The following is a 17,797-nucleotide window of genomic DNA, read 5'->3' as shown; positions in this document are numbered from 1 at the left end:
ATATAACCTGTACCGTACTACAGGTTATATAATGATTAATCGAAAATGTTCTCTTGCCATCAGCAGATTGAAATGTAGTGGCACGTCAAATATTTTTTCAAGAAATGCAGTCTCCACATGGGTAACATCCTTTAGATGGACCACCAGATCCAAATATGTTCTTATTTTGTACAGGGATACAGTGGCTTGAAACCAATAAATCCTTTACATTTTTGCTCCTTCTTGCAGTCATAGATGGATGTTCTGTCAAGCAGTTTGAAAAAAGTGGATCCAGCATAAGGATTTCCCAGTGTCTCTCAAGGCAATTCCTCATAGTTGTCCATTCACCATTATGCTGAAATAAACGAACATGTCACTTTTATCATTGGACCTTTTATGTGGATGTAGCAATTCCTCACGTGGCAGATATTTTGCCCTTCGGTATCCATTCCTAATACATCTGTTGCTATATCCCCTCTCTTGGATCCTAGCTTTAAGATCAACTGCCTGGGATTCAAACTTAGTAGTGGAAGAGCAGATCCGCTTCATCCTGAGATGCCGACCAACTGGGATGGCTTTGATGGTACTATAAGGGTGTCCTGAATCAGCATGCAACAGTGAGTTGACAGCGGTCGACTTCCTAAATACATCTGTCTGTAAATGGTGGTTCTCATCAGCCTCAATTTTGATGTTAAGGAAATCAACCGCCGTCCTGCTTATTTGATACATTAATTTGATATTGTATCTATTCTCATTCAATTGCTGCATGAATTTATGCAAAGCATCTTCAAGTCCTTGCCATATGATGAACAAGTCATCAATATAGCGCAGCTAGCACTGCACATGGTCCGCAGCCTGCAGCCCCCCTCTGCCAAAAACCTCCCTCTCCCTGTATCCTAGGAAGAGGTTGGCGAAAGAGGGCGCACAGGCCGCGCCCATGGCAGTGCCGCGATGCTGCAAATAAAAAACATCTAAATACAAAAAAAATTTGGGTCAAAATAAATGTCAACAATTCCATAATCAAATCACAAATAGCGCCATCCCAGTTGCTGGCATCCACGAAGAAGCGGACCGCCTACAACCCTTCCTTGTGACCAATGCAGGTGTACAAAGACTTGGGCCAAAGTACCACGTTTCCCCCCTTGTCTGCAGGCTTTATTACAACATCAAAGGCCCTTAGTTGCTGCAATGCCAATCTCTGTTCAGATGTTAAGTTATCATGCCTACGTCTTGTTTGTATTTTTTAAAAATCTTGTATCACCATTTTAGTGACTATCTCCACTGCTGGGCATATAGACAAGGGGGGAAACTTGGCAGACCTGTGTCGACAGTTAGGTGGAAACGTACCTGTTGTACCAGATGTCTGCACATCTGTGGAAGATCGATATCCAACATAATGAAAAGAATCTTCCAATAACAAGATTATATTTTGGATGTACAATATGTGACTAGTCTATTTACGTAAATGTATTATGAACAAAGAATAACTGACGATTACACTGTATTATCAATGATTGTTTATGTGTAATCGTATTATTTGTCTCTCCATGCATCTTCTCTTATAAATAAAAATTTTTTATTATCATGTAATTATACTAATTCTGTATTTAAAAAATGTATATAATATATATTTTTTCTTGTGATCTGTTAAATAGGTAGGTTAATACTCCCAATAATTATGTAAGACAAGTAATTATGCACCTGATGCAAAACGCGCGTTGGGGTAGGGTGACCGGGGCCCTGACGGACACATGCACTTATGGGTAATTATTCCCTTATGTAGTTACACAAATTTTATATATCTGACACATTGGCACAGATAGAGATGTTGGGGAGGTATTCAGTATTAACAACTTATCACTTGTAAAGTCTCTATATGTTTTAGGTATATGCACCAAATGATTGGGAGTATTTTCCGGACATTATGTCCGCTGCATATCCCTTTAACTCTGCTGTGTTGACATATGTTCTGTCTTGTTGTCCCTGGGTCATTTTTTTGCACTCATGGATATAGTCACTATCTAAAATCCATATATAACATTTTTGTAAGCATTGTCAATCTTTTTATGTGTTAATTAGTGATTGAAATTTCTCTCAATAAATATTGTTATTACGTTTTGGCAACAATTGGACTCATGTTTTTCTCCTGTGATTGCATTGTTATCTGAGAGCAACGCTTCATCAATCACTCCTAGTCATGTCGCATGTGCAATGAGACGCCACTGAGTTACTGACGTCATCGAGCGTAAGACATGACCAGGAATGATCTATGAAACGTTCGCTGAACGGCACTCCATAGGTTGCAGTACGGAATAAGTGGACGTCGTGGGATCTCGTTGGATTAAGTTGGAGCTGGGGTTCTATTTTTTGCCTTTATTTATTTAATTCTCCCTTTTTATGTTTTTCAGATTCCCATTTGTGGACTATTTCAGTTAATTTTTTTTTTTGGGGGGGGTATATAAATTGGTAAAACAGGGCTATAGTCGGGGGTTGTTTTTTAAAATAAAATATTTGAGTATTTTTTTTCTTTTAACCTAGTGGGTTACTGTGACAGACTGCACTCAGATGTCATCCAAGTGCAGTCCTATTGCGAGATCTTTTGGAATACCTGGGGTGGACCCGCAGATCCATGACAACGAACCTCCCAAGGGTGAGCTGACCAGGTAGACCACCCCCTATACAGGGAGCGTTAGGGGCAGACCCAAGGGAGACTATTGCTGCAGAAGCTGGAACCCGGAGACAGGTAGTAGGAGGTACAAAATAGAGAAGCTAGGCGTATGACGGACAGAGCGGGGTAAGATGAAGTACAGATAGGTAAGAGCTGGGTACAGGCGAGACCAAAGGAGCACTGCAAAGGGGAATACACAAAGGAAGCAGGACAGGACAGAGACACCAGACTAAGGCTAGGTTCACATTGCGTTAGGGCAATCCGTTTAGCGCTAGCGGATTGCGCTAACGCAATGTTTTTTGTAGGGGCCGCGTTTAGGGGTCGCGCTAACGTCCCCGCTCTCGCAGATCCCTGATCTGCGAGAGCGGGGAACGGACCTCAGGCGCGACGCGGACGCTGCAAGCAGCATCCGAGGCGCGCTACAAAAGAACAGCACATCGCTAGCGCGAGCCGAAAAAGGCACGCGCTAGCGATGCGCTGCAGGCGAAATTTACATTGCTGTCAATGGGTGTGCTTTTCGCCGTGCAACGCTGTCCGTTAGCGATCACCCACTAACGCAATGTGAACCTAGCCTAACAGAGTACGGAGAGGACACTGGGAGGGCTGGAGAGGACACTGGGAGGGCGAGGAGACAAGGAAGCCTGGGAAAGACAGAGAAGCTGAACTGGCTGGACAGAGTGGAGACTCAAAACAGGCAGTGCAAAGACAAAGGTGGACCTAAGTCACAGGAGCACAAATGACAGACAGGCAAGGAGCAGAGGAAGGAATCGCCTTATATAAATGGAGTGCTGGAGGACTTCCAGGTCACGGTCCTCCAGGATCACAGAGAGGAGGTACAGAGCACCTGTAAATCAGAAAGAGGAAGTGCTGGAGTGGGCGGTGCGCACGCATACCAGACGAGAACCAGGGTGTAATAATTATATGGGTACTACGGAATCTAATAGCATGGGATAAAGCCAGTCCGAGAACAAAGTTGCAGCAAAGAATGTTTTTACTTGAAACAGAAATGTAAACAGAATTGACACAGATATTTCTGCAATTTCAACGAGGTCTTCAGCTCTATATAGTAAATAACAAACTGAGCATAATGCAGATATTCCTGCAGTAGTAACAAGGTCCTCAGCACAATAAAGTAAATCACAGCAGACTTAGAAGCGAACAGATATTTAAACAAGGCAGTCCAATAAGGTTATAGTGCGAATGCTCAGTACGTAAAAATGAGGAAGTCCAGTAAAACTTGATCACACATGTGCCAGTACTTGTTAGTAGGAGTCCAATAATCCACAGATAATGCGTTGTGTGAATGCAGTCTGAGAAAGAGAGGATGAGGGGAAAAGAGGGAGAGCGCCATCTAAGCCTAGCAGATGAGTAAATATTTCTGGATGAGATAAGCACAACTTGAATCTTGCTCACCTGGGGTGGTTGTGCAAAGAGGCACAACACTGGGAAAAGTTTTGCAAACAAAGAAGACACTTCCACTGGTGCTCAGCTCGTCGCAGAAGTTCCAGAGGCGAGAGGTAGCTGAATGCAGAAAGGCAGAAAGGCAGTCCACCGAGTAGTGAGCAGAAGCAGGGAGTTCACCAGCAAACCGGCAGAAGCTCAGGAGCCAGCAGCACAAAATACTCAGGCACCTTAGAACACCTGACCCGGACTTAAATAATCAGGACAGACAGGAGGTTCCATGACAGGGCGAGATCCAAGACTCCCTCTTGGATCAGGGCGAACAGGCACTAGGAAAGTCTAGATTACACAGGGAGCGGAGAAGAATGAAGGAGAGGACGCGCGCCTGCGGCGCGCTGGGTAAGTGTGAGCGGAAGGAGTGGCCGTGACAGTTACTAATTGGGGTGTCAGATAGATGCCTCTACATTACTAACCTCAGGGGTTGATGCCAGCGGACATTACACAGCTGACATTTACCCCAGGGCAATCGGGAAGATGCGGACAAAGCATCAGAATATGATGTGCCAATTTTGGGGCAGATGCAGCTTGCATTTTTAGGCTTGGAAGGGCCAAATAACCATGAACATTAACAAACTGATAATATAAGTCCCAGCTGTTTGCTTTACCTTTGCTGGTTATAAAAAAAAAAAGGGGGAGGATCCATACCAGCAGCATATGCATTACGGTTCAGGAGCACAACCTAAAAGCAGTTGGCAATATCACCTACCTGGGCAGCATGCTGTCCCACGTAGTGACCATAGACGCTGAGGTCAACTGCAGAATTGCCAGCACCGCCTTCTGCGGAACGTCTGGGAATAAAGGAGCCTCAGCCACAGTACTAAGCCTAAGGTTTACCGCACTGTGGTCCTTACCACACTTCTCTATGCCAGCGAGACCTGAACTTTCTACAGCACTAATGCCAAGCAGCTCATTCACTTTCACCTGAGCAGTCTCCGGAGACTTCTCCACATCAGGTGGAAAGACAATGTACCTGACCCACAATCCTGGAACAATCTGGTCTCTGCAGCGTTTACACACTGCTGCTGAAAGTTCAAGCCAGGTGGGCTGGACATGTGGTCAAGATGTCAGACAGCCGATTGCCTAAACAACTGCTGTAAGGAGAACTGTGTCAAGGAAAGCGAGTAGTCGGGGGGGTAGAAGAAACGTTACCGAGACTGTCTTAAATCCTCTCACAAAAACCTTGAAGTCAACATGAATGAGAGAAGCTTGCCTTGGACCGTCCAGCTTGGCGAGGCAGGATCACCTCAGGAGCATGTGCAGCTGAAGATAGGAGAATCATTGAGGCAATGGCTGTGCGGAAGTCACAAGCGGTATCTACTGTCCTGACCACAATTAGTGACTTACAGTATGTCATGTATGTAGGCGAGCCTTCAGGATCCGGATTGGCCTCATCAGTCACCTCCGGGCCAAGAGCCACTGATTCTCTTGTAAACCCTGAAGTTATGATCATCTTCGATTACAAAGGATGAACAGCAGCAAAAACATATTTATTTTATCTATCAATGTATTCTATCTATCTATTGTGACTATATATCTATTCTATCTAATCTGTCTATATATCTATTCTATTCTGATGTTTCGGGCTGTGAATTTACTGTACTTGGCTGACGAAATCTCAGGTTTCCTTTGGGGTATGTGCATAAAAATCGATGGCACACGCATGGTCCGCGTGCCATCTGATTTTTTTTTTCTCGTACCCATTTACTTGAATTGGCGAGTGCGATCTGATTCTCGCATCCACCCACAGCATGCTGCTATTTTTTCTCAGTCCAGTTAGTGCTGAGGAAAATCTCGCAGATGAGCCCTGACTCATTTACTAACATTGGTCAGAGTGCAATACTATGTTTTCCTGCATTGCATTTGTTCAATTTATATGCTCGTGTGAGCGAGCCCTAACTCTGCAGGTACGTTGGATAATACAATCAACCAAGAAGTACCCTACATAGAAGATGGAGAAAGCAGTCACCATGCTCTGGATATTACAATTACCTTCTAGATACCCTGGAAAAGAGAAAGAACCCGCAGGTACCTGGGATATTATCATGAGCCAGCAGGTACCCTAGATGTTAGCATAAGTCTGCAGGTACCCTGAATAGAAGAATGAGCAAGCAGAAACCCAGGGTAGAAGGTGAGCCACAGAATGTCCTGGACGTGAGAATGGATATTAGGGCTCGTACCCATCACCGTGAACAAAAAAAACGTTTAGATTTCGGTCCGGAAAACAGAACTAGTGTCTTGCAAGTGCCATGCATGCAAGTACAATCTGATTTGTCACACCTAGCATCCGATTGACATCCAATTGCAGTGCGATTTTAATGTGAACTTTTACATAGAGTAATTCTCTATGTAATTTACGCAAGGTTTTCCAAGGAAATATTCTTCAATACATATAGATCGATGAAAAGCCAGCAATTTATCTGCCGCGCACAGTAAAATCACAGTGTGACAAGTTAGAATAGAATAGGTTTATACACATAGAATACAGGGTGTGCCATTTATATTGATACACCTAAAAAAAATGGGAATGGTTGGTGATATCAACTTCTTGTTTGTGGCACATTAGTATATGGGAGGGGGGAACTTTTCAAGATGGGTGGTGACCATGGCGGCCATTTTGAAGTCGGCCATTTTGGATCCAACTTTATTTTTTTCAATGGGAAGAGGATTATGTGACACATCAAACTTTTAGAGAATTTCACAAGAAAAACAATGGTGTGCTTGGTTTTAACGTAACTTTATTTTTTCATGAGTTATTTACAAGTTTATGACCAGTTATAAAATGTGTTCAAAGTGCTGCCCATTGTGTTGGATTGTCAATGCAACCCTCTTCTCCCACTCTTGACACACTGATAGCAACAACGCACACAGTGCTGCCCATTGTGTTGGATTGTCAATGCAGCCCTCCAATATACTAATGTGCCACAAACAGGAAGTTGATATCACCAACCATTCCCATTTTATTTAGGTGTATCCATATAAATGACCCACCCTGTAGATAGACATAAAGATGTCAGTGACATATATAATTAGTACAGTGTGTGTGCAGCTTACTGTACATGTATTTAATAAATGATTATTTTTCTGAAAAAAATGAAGTGAGCTCCTTCATAATTTTCATAACTAGCAGAGGGAAAGCTGACGGCTGTTGGCTGATGTTTATAACCTGGGAAGGGATTTAGTACCCATGGAGGTTCCTAGGCTGTTAATATCATCTCTCTGCTGTATACTAAGATTTTACTGGTTATTAAAATGGGGGACCCTAAAAAAATACTTAAAGTTCCCCTATAATTAATAACCAGCTGCGATAGTAACAGGCTAGGAAGGGGCCATGAATATTGGGCCCCATCCCAGACTAAAAACATCAGTTTTCAGCTGCCCCAGAAAAGGCGCATCCACAGGATGCAACAAATCTGGCGCTTAGCCTCGCTCTTCCCATTTTCCCTGGTGAGGTGGCAAGTGGGGTGATAGTTGGTGGGGTTGATGTCACCTTTGTATTGTTAGGTGACATCAAGCCCAGGGGGTTACTAACCCCATAGTGAAATTATATGAAAAAAACACTCAGAATAAAGTCTTTTAATTGAAAGAATGACACAGACTCCTTTAATGAATCTAAATAAAACCATACATCATCGCCCAGTCCACTGAAACCAATGCCCCCTGTAATAGAATTAAGATAATAAACAACCATATTCCTCACCTGTCCGCTGAGAAGTTAATAATCCATTTCTAGCATGATGGGTCTAGCTCTTCTGCATGTAGATGTCAGTCTTCATTGTTGCATGATGCGACTATACTGCCTGTCATCCAGCAGAGACACTGATCTGTGCATGCATCCTCAGCTCAACTCGCGGTGAACTCCTTTCACCTCACTGATGTCACCGTGAGTGTGAGATAGTTCACACGCTCGCGGTGCAATCAGAAAGGTCCTCGGAGTTCACAGCCAATGAACTTAGTTCAACTCACTGATGTCAGCGCGAGCCCTGTTATAACTTTTCCCACGGCGCTCACACAGCTCATACCTTGACATCTAGAATAAGCCTCCTGGTATGCTGGATATTACAATAATCCTCCTGGTACCATGTATAACCCAATGATTTTCCTTTCCGTATATAATTATTAAAAAAACTGAACGGCACTTCCAAACAGAAAAAGACAAGTGTGAACAGGTGCAAGCTCAGAGAGCCCATCTATATAACTAGCAAATTAACCCTTTCACGACATGCGCCGTACATGTACTGCGCATGTCGGGTCCCCTGCTTTGATGTGCGCTCCGGCGGTGAGCGCACATCAAAGTCGCGACATGTCAGCTGTTTTGTACAGCTGACATGTGCGCGCAATAGCGGCGGGTGAAATCGCTATTCACCCGCCGCTATTAACCTGTTAAATGCCGCTGTCAAATGCAGACAGCGGCATTTAACTACCGCATCCGGCCGGGCGGCCGGAAATGACGTCATCGCCGACCCCCGTCACATGATCGGGGGTCGGCGATGCATCAGGAAGGTAACCATAGAGGTCCTTGAGACCTCTATGGTTACTGATCGCCGGTGGCTGTGAGCGCCCCCCTGTGGTCGGCGCTCACAGCACACCTGCAATTCTCCTACATAACAGCGATCTGATGATCGCTGTTATGTAGCAGAGCCGATCGGGCTGTGCCTGCTTCTAGCCTCCCTTGGAGGCTACTGAAGCATGGCAAAAGTGAAAAAAAAAAGTTTTTAAAAATGTGAAAAAAATATTAAAAAAATATAAATGTTTAAATCACCCCCCTTTCGCCCCATCCTAAATAAAACAATAAAAAAAACCAAACCTACACATATTTGGTATCGCCGCGTTCAGAATCGCCCGATCTATCAAATAAAAAAAAGCATTAACCTGATCGCTAAACAGCGTAGCGAGAAAAAAATCCGAAACGCCAGAATTACGTTTTTTTTGTCGCCGCGACATTGCGTTAAAATGCAATAACGGGCGATCAAAAGAACATATCTGCGCCGAAATGGTATCATTAAAAACATCAGCTCGGCACGCAAAAAATAAGCCCTCACCCGACCCCAGATCACGAAAATTGGAGACGCTACAGGTATCGGAAAATTGCACTTTTTTTTTTTTTTTTTTTTTAAGCAAAGTTTGGAATTTTTTTTCACCACTTGGATAAAAAATAACCTAGACATGTTAGGTGTCTATGAACTCGTAATGACCTAGAGAATCATAATGGCAGGTCAGTTTTAGCATTTAGTGAACCTAGCAAAAAAAACAAACAAAACACAAGTGTGGGATTGCACTTTTTTTGCAATTTCACCGCACTTGGAATTTTTTTCCCATTTTCTAGTACATGACATGGTAAAACCAATGATGTCGTTCAAAAGTACAACTCGTCCCGCAAAAAATAAGCCCTCACATGGCCATATTGACGGAAAAATAAAAAAGTTATGGCTCTGGGAAGGAGGGGAGCGAAAAACGAAAACACAAAAACGAAAAAGGGCCGCGACTTGAAGGGGTTAAAGCTGCACACTGAAACGTCATAATATGTAATCTTTGAATATATGAAATTGGAACTGCATTACTGCTGTAGAAGAATGAAGGTACTTAGCGCACAAACTGACCAATTTGTGTGAGCCCAACAGACAGTCTTTTTCTGTTTGGAAATAGCAGTCAGTTTTTTTTATACTTGGGGTATACGCCTTCTGAGCACTTCAGGCGTTTTTAAATAGTTAGCTTGATCCTACCTGCCCATATAATTGTCAGCTTTTAGCCCAGGAGAGGCATCATGTTAGGTTTAGGATCCCAACAAAAGGGGTCCGCCTTGTCACTGGCTGTTGGGCTTACACAAATTCACCAATTTGTGCGCTAATTACCTTCATTTTTTAACATATTTTCTATAACAGTAATGCAGTTCCAATTTCATATATTCAATGTTTACATGCTATAACGTTTCCAAGTGCAGCTTTAATTTATATTTATAATTATACACATACATGGTATGCCTGTATGTGTGTGGCATCTCCTTGCGTAACAAACACGTAATCCATGCAGCCAGATCTTCTCCAGAATAACACTGGATTACTGATTGTATAAATATTTAATGAACGGCTCTGGGTGTCTGGGTGAACAGCAGAGTGAATGTGATATGTGCTGTAGGAACATGGCCATATTCACTGGTGTCTATTCTTGGGATGTGCCCAGTACAGAGCATTCCCTCTTCAGCACAATCATACACCACCCCTCCTATCCCTGAAATTCCTCACTTCTTAGCTGTCTCTCTGCTCTAGAGAGGATTATGCTCATTTTACTGCTGCTCAATACTCATCAATCCTGTATATTATTACATTACCTTGGAACTTATATTCATACAATGAGAGCACATCATAACTTACACTTGTACTGTACTGATGTCAGTATTTCTTCAATATTTATTTTTCCAATATACTGTTATTGTTAGTGCAAAGTGAGCGTGCTCGCCAATACTCGATTGAGCATCGGGGTCCACAGATATTGGCCCCTTACTAACCTAAAAATACGAGCTCGCGAATTCCCCAGAATTGTGTATCATATTAGATAATTTGCCCAACTCTTCCCAATTGCCCTGGTGTGTTGGCAATCGGGGTAATAATTTTATGGGGTTGATGTTAGCTATGTATTGTCAGCTGGCATCAAGCCCAGGAGTTAGTAATATGCTCAAAAAAGAGAAAGGACAGCACCTCCAAAAATCATGCAATGATCTAATGCCTCTCGGCAAAAATATATGTAATTGAACATGAGGTTCTTAGTTTAACATTCTGATCAGACTGTATGAAGCCCACAGCCATGTCACGGCAAACCTCATAGTGGGTCCTACCGCCCTAATGGAGCGGAGCCGTGCACCAACCACTGCCACAGTGGCAATGCACCAGCAGGGCACCCATGCTGCAAGACTGAGTCCCCATGATTCCAGACTGCACTGCTCCACCAGCACAAAACCGCAGCAACAATGGCCTCCACACAGCACCCACACAAATGAAAGGAGTAATGAAACTCACCTTCCTCCAACTCTTCAGTGAGAGCAAAAATGGGCTAGACCCCTTACTTTGCAGTCTCCTGCTAATTAAAATTTAATCATTTCTTCAATATTCATTTTTCAAATATATTGTTATTGTTAGTGATAAGTGAGCGTGCTCGCCAATACTCGATCGAGCATCGGGGTCCACAGATATTGGCCCCTTACTAACCTAAAAATACGAGCCCCCAAATTCCCCAGAATTGTGTATCATATTAGATATGCCAATTCTGGCACTTTGCCCAACTCTTCCCAATTGCCCTGGTGTTTATTTTTCCAATATATTGTTATTGTTAGTGATAAGTGAGCGTGCTCGCCAATACTCGATCGAGCATCGGGGTCCACAGATATTGGCCCCTTACTAACCTAAAAATACGAGCCCCCAAATTCCCCAGAATTGTGTATCATATTAGATACGCCAATTCTGGCACTTTGCCCAACTCTTCCCAATTGCCCTGGTGTGCTGGCAATCGGAGTAATAATTTTATGGGGATGTATTGTCAGCTGGCATCAAGCCCAGGAGGTAGTAATGGAGAGGAGTCTATCAGACACACGCATGACTAACCCAGTAAGTGAAAAGAAAAAAAATGCACAAAAATATTTTATCTTTAAGAAAACTCCCCAACTCCCTGGCTACCAATTAATACAAGAAAAAAAGCCAGGCTGGTCCGAAGTAGTCCAAGGATTCCAAAGTAGTCCAAAAATGGTAACCTGAAAGACATGAAAAGAGAGAAATATGGTAAATAAATAAAGACAATAAACAGTCACTCGTACACCAATTTATTAACTCCGCAGCTCCGGCGTATTGTAGAGCATTCGAATGACATCTAAGGCTAGTTTCACACTAGCGTCGGGAACAACCCGTCGCTGTGCGTCGGGCCGACGTTCCCAACGCTAGGGTGGTCTCCGCCGCACAACGGGGGCAGCGGATGCATTTTTCCCACGCATCCGCTGCCCCATTGTGAGGTGCGGGGAAGTGCGGGGAGGTGGGGGCGGAGTTCCGGCCGCGCATGCGCGGTCGGAAAAAGTGGACCGTCGGGAGCAAAAAACGTTTTTTTCTCCCGACGGTCCGCTACCACACGCCCAAGCGTCGCAAAACGGACGCGACGTTTGGCAATGCGTCGCAAATGCGTCGCAAATGCGTCGCTAATGTTAGTCTATGACGAAAAAACGTATCCAGCAAGAACTTTTGCTGGATGCGTATTTTCGGCAAAACGACGCATTAGCGACGTATTGCAGTTAACGCTAGTGTGAAACTAGCCTAATGAGCTTCCGGTCCCCGGTCAGGCTGCACTCCGTGACAGCTGGCGAGAGCAGTGATGACTATGTGCAAATCCTTAAACTACTTCGGACCTGCATGACTTTTTTTTTCTATTAATGAATTGGTGAACTATGGAGTAGGAGACTGATTTTTAAAATGAAATATTTTTGTGTGTGATTTATTCCCATTTAACTTACTGGTTTTGTAATGGGGGTGTCTGATAGACATCTCTCCATTACTAACCCCTGGACTTGATGCCAGCTGACACTACACAGCTAACTTCAACTCCAAAAAATATGACCCCATTGCTAATGTACCAGGGCAATCAGGAAGAGACTGCCAATGTGCCAGAAGTATTGCAGCTATCATGATGCACCAATTCTGGGCTGGCTGCGGGCTGGTATTTTTAGACTGGATATGGGACAATATCCATGGTCCTCACCAGGCTGATAATATCAGCCCCTGGCTGTTTGCTTTACCTTGGCTGGTTATCAAAAAATAGGAGGGACCCTATGTAAGTTTTTTCATTTATTTATTAGCACATTGTTTATTAACACGATGTGGGGTTCCCCCTATTTTTGATAACCAGACAAGGTAAAGTTTCTCTCCATTACTAACCCCTGAACTTCTCCATTACTAAACCCCGGACTTAATGCCAGCTGACACTACGCAGCTGACATCAACCCAAAAAGAATTACCTCGATTGCCACCAAAACAATCGAGAAGAGCCAGGCAAAGTACCAGAATTGTACATTTAATGTGATGCACCAATTCTGGGGGGACTGCAGGCTGGTATTGTCTTGGATGTGTAATGTCCACTGACATGAACAAAGGAGTTAGTAATGGAGAGGTTTCTATCAGACACCCCCATTACTAACCCCTTAGTCAAAATAAGTACACACCAAAAAGTCATTTACCGTAATTGTAAAAAGTACTCCCTGAACAGTACCCTCTTACTCATTTATTAATTAAACCAAAAGTAATCTAAAAGGGTCCACCATAAATCCATAAAAAGGAGGTCCCACGACAATTGCCAAGTCTGCTACATACGGAAACTGTGATGAGCGGTACTATAAGTAACATGACTGCTCATCACGGCCACCAGAACACAATGAGAGTAGCATGAAAACTCAGCTGCAGTGATGAACGGTGACGTCATTAAGGTTACGGCAGGTCACAGCCGGCAGTTCTCATGGTAATGTCTGAGCCGCCAGCTGTGAACTGCATAACCATACTGACGTCACCACTCGCAGAATGAGAATGGGTAAAAGAGTGTAATTGTTAGGGAGCACTTTTTACAATTAAAGGACTTTTCTGCGTATGTATTTATTTATTTTGACTATGGTGTTAGTAATGGGGGTGTCTGACAGATGCCTCTCCATTGCTAGCACCTGGTCTTAATGTCAGCAGACATAACACAGCTCACATCAATCCCAAAACCATTAGCCTAATTGTCACCGCACCAGGGCAATTGGGAAGAGCCAAGGGTAAGCACCAAAATTGGCGAATCTAATGAATGCTTCATTTCTGGGGTGGCTTTGGGCTGGTGTTACTAGTCTGGAAAGGGGCCAATATCAATGGCCCCTTACCAGCCTATTAATATCAGCCTGTAGCTGTCTGCTTAGCATTTGTTGGTTATTAAAAAATAGGGAGGACCCCACATCATTTTTTTTAATAACCAGTAAAGGCTAAGAAGAAAGCTGTGAGCTGATATTAATAGACTGGGAAGATGCATTGATAGTGGCCCTTTCCCATACTAAAAACAAGTACAGAAAACCACACACCCAAAGCACTGGCTACATATATCACTGACAGCTATCTATCTGTCTATCATTGTATATAAGATTGTTTTATTAGTTTGAAAACTAGCTTGAAATGACAGAGAATTCCTATATGTAAAAGCTGATGTTACAAACGCATTTCATACGGAAGCTACTTGAGAAAAATTGCATTGTACTCACATGACACTCGCATGACATTCGTCCTAGTTTTCAGGAACAACATCGGAGCTATTTTATTTACACAAATGAGACTTTATTAGACTATTAGAATGTTTAACGGTATCCTCAATAATTGTATTGTATATACAGACAGTTTAGATCATGTTTCACTGTAATCTGATCTTGATATTTGTTTTAGCCACATGTGCTTTTTAAATGTTTTTAAGTTTTCTATTTGGCTTGTTTGTTAATAAATGTTTATCTAATTTTAATGAATCTGTAGTGTCACATACTTTTCTCTTTCAACTTGATTGCGTATTTTCATCTAATTTTTTCTGTTGCAGTTTTTGTCTCTTTTTGGTGTCTCATGTATTAAATACTGTAAAACTGCTATGTTTTGTGTTCTTCCCATTATTTGGATTTGATAAAACCTTATTGATAAAAATCATGTGCGGATTACATGCTTTTTAAAGCAAATGTATTTTTTTTTATCTGTGGCTTTTACTCACATTATTGAAGTCTATGGGGAAAATCCACAAATAAAACTCATTTACTACGAGATAAATTGACATGTTGCGGATTTCAAAAAACGCCCCTCAGGTCACTTTATGCTACAGAAGAAAACGCATAGTGGGCCCGAGTTTCCTATAAATCCTATACACTGGAACTGTAAAAAGATGTGTTTTTTGTACAGCAAAAATAACCACCAACAAATGCTCATCATGGGAACTTAGCCTTAAAGGGAATCTGTCTCCCCCTGGGACGCTTTTAAGCCATTACTCTGGGCATACATGTGATAGAGTTGTTAAAATAGACCTACCTGTATGCCTCTTGGCTGTGGTCTTGTTGCTGACAAATACACTTTTAATCTTTTATGTTAATTAGTTCTCCCAGGCTCTGGGGCGTGCGGTGATTGGAAGAAAACTCTGCCTCCGGTGTTAATTTGCGTAGCACCCCCTCCCATGCAGGTCACAGTGACAGTGATTTGCAGTTGTGTCAATGGAATCCCGTGCCGGCGCCCTGCAATCGCACAATTATGCTTAACTTTTCTGCCCTTTTATGGGCATTTGCGTCATTGATCTTCTGCACACGTGCCGGCGACTCACTGCAATTAGAGTAGCAGTGACTCACCGCCACCTGCGCAGAATATGGAAGACACTGCTCATAGTAGGGCGGGAAAGATACGCACAATCGCTTGTGTGCAGGGCACAGGCGCGAGATTCTGGTGCCACAACTGCCAGTCATGTTCTATCGACTGAGCAGCCCGGAAGAGGAAGAGCTGCTCTGTTGATGTGAAGCAACCTAGTCGCTGGCAGGAGAAGTCTGTAATCACTCTGAGCAGGCTGCGGGTAGAACAGGCAGGTTGTTAGCAGCTACCTGCCTCTTAGTTTTTAGGCTCATAGTCCCGGAAATTCCCTTTAAGAAACACCACAAACATAAAATATAAGTGTTAGTCAAAGGGGGAGCGGCACAGAAATGATATTGATGTTTTCTGTAATCTAATAGTGTTTATTCAGCTATTTGTTTTACAGTAATGAGCACTGACATTATGAGTCATTTGGCCTTCCTTTCCCTTTATACCCCCTTTTCTCTGTCACTCACATTTATTTATATCCGATTGCCAAATACCCAGTGAATGACTGCTGGCTGGGATATGCGACAGTCATCCAGAGACCAGGGTGTGGAAGGCAGAAAGTGACATCCCTCTAAATATTGTCACTGCACAGCCGGGATCTCCATACTGCCCTTTAAATACGGTATTAGGGTCCATGAATAGGTCCATGAATGGTCATCTAGTTTCACAGATAGCTGACACACAGATTGTCAAAGTGGTCATCATAATAGGAATTGTTTTGGTCTTGGGTTAAAGAGCTTTAAGTCTACGTTCCCACGATGAGCTGTTGGTGGTGAATTGTTGATGCTGCAGAATTTCTACACCTATTATTTAGATTAGGTTACATGCGTTTTTTAACATGCGTTTTTATCATTTCTTTTCTGCTTTTCTTGTCTCTTTTTTGTGTATCATGCTTTAATTTTAGCTGTTTTGTTTTTGATACTTCCTAGTATTTTGATAAAAGTTTATTGATATACAGTGGGGCAAAAAAGTATTTAGTCAGTCAGCAATAGTGCAAGTTCCACCACTTAAAAAGATGAGAGGCATCTGTAATTTACATCATAGGTAGACCTCAACTATGGGAGACAAACTGAGCAAAAAAAATCCAGAAAATCACATTGTCTGTTTTTTTATCATTTTATTTGTATATTATGGTGGAAAATAAGTATTTGGTCAGAAACAAACAATCAAGATTTCTGGCTCTCACAGACCTGTAACTTCTTCTTTAAGAGTCTCCTCTTTCCTCCACTCATTACCTGTAGTAATGGCACCTGTTTAAACTTGTTATCAGTATAAAAAGACACCTGTGCACACCCTCAAACAGTCTGACTCCAAACTCCACTATGGTGAAGACCAAAGAGCTGTCAAAGGACACCAGAAACAAAATTGTAGCCCTGCACCAGGCTGGGAAGACTGAATCTGCAATAGCCAACCAGCTTGGAGTGAAGAAATCAACAGTGGGAGCAATAATTAGAAAATGGAAGACATACAAGATGATACATACTGATAATCTCCCTCGATCTGGGGCTCCACGCAAAATCCCACCCCGTGGGGTCAGAATGATCACAAGAACGGTGAGCAAAAATCCCAGAACCACGCGGGGGGACCTAGTGAATGAACTGCAGAGAGCTGGGACCAATGTAACAAGGCCTACCATAAGTAACACACTACGCCACCATGGACTCAGATCCTGCAGTGCCAGACGTGTTCCACTGCTTAAGCCAGTACATGTCCTGGCCAGTCTGAAGTTTGCTAGAGAGCATTTGGATGATCCAGAGGAGTTTTGGGAGAATGTCCTATGGTCTGATGAAACCAAACTGGAACTGTTTGGTAGAAACACAACTTGTCGTATTTGGAGGAAAAAGAATACTGAGTTGCATCCATCAAACACCATACCTACTGTAAAGCATGGTGGTGGAAACATCATGCTTTGGGGCTGTTTCTCTGCAAAGGGGCCAGGACGACTGATCCGGGTACATGAAAGAATGAATGGGGCCATGTATCGTGAGATTTTGAGTGCAAACCTCCTTCCATCAGCAAGGGCATTGAAGATGAAACGTGGCTGGGTCTTTCAACATGACAATGATCCAAAGCACACCGCCAGGGCAACGAAGGAGTGGCTTCGTAAGAAGCATTTCAAGGTCCTGGAGTGGCCTAGCCAGTCTCCAGATCTCAACCCTATAGAAAACCTTTGGAGGGAGTTGAAAGTCCGTGTTGCCAAGCGAAAAGCCAAAAACATCACTGCTCTAGAGGAGATCTGCATGGAGGAATGGGCCAACATACCAACAACAGTGTGTGGCAACCTTGTGAAGACTTACAGAAAACGTTTGACCTCTGTCATTGCCAA

The 17,797-nt window shown here is 43.0% G+C and overlaps 1 long non-coding RNA gene across 1 annotated transcript in view; it reads right to left on the bottom strand.

Moving 5' to 3' along the window:
• Window positions 1-11,674: 11,674 nt before the first annotated feature.
• The window catches only part of LOC143782806 (uncharacterized), a 117,548-nt gene continuing 111,425 nt past the window's right edge, over window positions 11,675-17,797 (bottom strand). The window contains exon 3 of the long non-coding RNA XR_013217052.1: window positions 11,675-11,846. This is a non-coding gene — a long non-coding RNA (uncharacterized LOC143782806). The remainder of the gene's footprint in view (window positions 11,847-17,797) is intronic.

This window comes from Ranitomeya variabilis, chromosome 6 (genome assembly GCF_051348905.1).
Source record: "Ranitomeya variabilis isolate aRanVar5 chromosome 6, aRanVar5.hap1, whole genome shotgun sequence".
In the NCBI taxonomy this organism is placed as follows: domain Eukaryota; kingdom Metazoa; phylum Chordata; class Amphibia; order Anura; family Dendrobatidae; genus Ranitomeya; species Ranitomeya variabilis.
The sequence above is the reverse complement of the archived record's forward strand: the minus strand, read 5'-3'. Positions and strand labels throughout refer to the sequence as shown.